The sequence below is a fragment of the Aplysia californica genome, unplaced genomic scaffold (genome assembly GCF_000002075.1).
Source record: "Aplysia californica isolate F4 #8 unplaced genomic scaffold, AplCal3.0 scaffold00035, whole genome shotgun sequence".
In the NCBI taxonomy this organism is placed as follows: Eukaryota; Metazoa; Mollusca; class Gastropoda; order Aplysiida; family Aplysiidae; genus Aplysia; species Aplysia californica.
The window spans coordinates 2,236,326-2,238,910 of record NW_004797305.1 but is presented as its reverse complement, the minus strand read 5'-3'; positions in this window follow the sequence as shown (position 1 = coordinate 2,238,910).

Sequence of the window (2,585 nt, the reverse complement as noted above, 5' to 3'; positions counted from 1 at the left end):
CCCCCCCCTTTGGAAATGGCCTGAAGACACTTCAGTCAGTAGCACTGCCCGGGGTTAGGCCATGCACGGCCAGCTGGCCAGAAAGAGAATACATCTCACCAGGAACATATTTCTTTCTTTTTAAGTATGAGTTTTACGACATTTGCAACACAGTAAGGCTACGGTAATGGAAGTGACTTCTGTTTTAGTAAGAATTTTACGGCACTAGCAACAAAGTACGGTCATAGAAGTGCCGAAGATTTGAGGTATTATAAGGGAGTAACAAACTTTCGATGTTTGGGGGGAAAGAAGGAGAAAACCACACCAGCGTATCCGCTAACCAACTGCTTATCAGGAACAGATCAGCAGAAAGGTAACGTTTGAAAGAAGTAGAAGAAGAAAAACATTATATAGACGACACCAACACGTTCGCTTTCTACCTCTACACTTTCGCCTTCAATTAACAAAACCGGCCAGGCCAAATTGCAGTGTCAGCTATATTGATCTTGATATACCGCTACGGAGTGCACAACGTCTTATAAATGAAATGGGCTTGGTTCCAGATTAATGGAGTGGGCTTGGCCTCTAACGTCTTATTCGCACTGGCGTAATTTTAAGCGATGAAACATTACTTTATAAAACGGCATGGCTTGCATCACTCTAGTCAATAGCAAATTTTCTACAACTTTACTGTAAGCTCCCTGAATTAAAGAAGGAACATGATAAAGAAGGACACTCCATCTTTTGCCCATTGGAGTATAGATCGTTTAGCGTTCAAATGCTGTGATTAAAGGCAATCGAGAAAAGAAAGCCAAATCGATACATCGATATCGCGCAGAACATTAGTTTGATTCAAAGGGCAGATCATTTTCCTCTGCGCAGACTTTAATGGGTTCAACGACCTTGCTCGTGGAAATGGCCGACTCGTAACTCTTATTTAAAATCGCCGATGCTTTTCGGGGTTTGTGCAAATGGAGCAAGTTCTAAATCCAGCTTTTTGCTTTAAAATATTTATTTAAAAATTGCTTTTAAATGTAAAGGCATAATCATCCTATACTACTAGGGCAGGTGAAATATAATATTGTAAAGTTGAGGCCTACGAGTAGCCATCCCGATAACGGCTAGACTGCCAGGAATTGATTATGGCAGTAATTGCATTGAAAAGAAGTAGAAGACACAGACCTCAGCAGAAGGCCAATCTCACATCATCTCGATCAGAAGCAAGACGCTAAACGCTTCAATAGTCCAAAATACGACTAACAGACAGCATAATATAAAATTCCCGAATCCTGAGTCTCTCTCAGAAATATCAATTATATCTTCTAAACATTAAGTCTTTAAAAAAACATAATTAGCTCAAAATTAGTGAGGCTATGTTAGAATCTAATTACAAAGAAATATTTAAAGAATAGTTATGACTCAAACTACAGTGCTTATTAATTTAGAAAAAAAATTACCACAATAAAACTAAAAGCAACGACCAGCAATGGTGCAATAGTTGCATTAGTGCGTGAGACACTAAAAGTCAGAATACTGTGAGAGACAAATGTGTAAGTTCAAAACAATGTTCTTAAAGAAAACTGCTCGACAGAAATGTTTGAATAAAGAGAAAACCACTGAAACGATGCCATCCGCTTACTGCCGAGGCACAGCAAGGCCAGCGGACATAAAGCACAGGTTGTTAGATTAAAGAGAAGCCCCTCGTAACAATTATCGCGGTCTTTTAGTGCAGGGGAAATGTAAGACAGGCAGACAGACAGACATACATACAGACAGACAGATAGACAGACAAAAACAATTAAGGGAGAGAGAAAGAAGTAAGACCTATCAGTGGAGCCCTCCAACCACCCGCATAAAGTACAGAAAGGGGGGGGGGGGAGAAGACGTAGGGCCCACCAGTAGCACGTACCAGCCACCCACCCACCCAACACAAACAAAAGAGGGAGGGAGGAGGGAGAAATTAGCCTGTATCGGACACCGCATATTGCTGCTATAGGTTCGGTCGAGCCATCGTATGCAGCTAATAATTACGATACATGCAATGTTTCTCCTTGAAGAAACCGGGATGATTGCAACACAGGACCCCCCCCACACACACACACTAAGATCTAACACCTGTAGTCTTTTAAAAGTGCAAAGCACAAACAGCGATGTCTGTGAAACTCCGGACTGCGCCAAAACGGTTGGACTGTGGAATTCACTCCGACCTCACATAATGTAAGGACAACAAAATTTGACACGCGACACGTGCCACATTGTGACAACAATCTTTACCAATACATATTGACATGAACACACACATAGAAATACTTCAAAAGAAAGAGACAAAACAGCGTATACCATGACACCGAAGGGAAATACATATTCTACAATACTGAGAGATAAAAGTATCAACAGAAACGAGTATCACCTTGAACGCCAACCTTCGATAAAAAATCTCAACAAAAAAAAAAAAGAAACAAAATAATAAACTCCCCAAAAAATCAAACGTGACATAATCACAACGGAAAGAAACAAGGCCAGATATATACAAAAGTGAAAAGCAAAAAGGAAAACGGGTGGAATATAGAAACGACACCTAAACAAAATCTGGTGAATATATTATA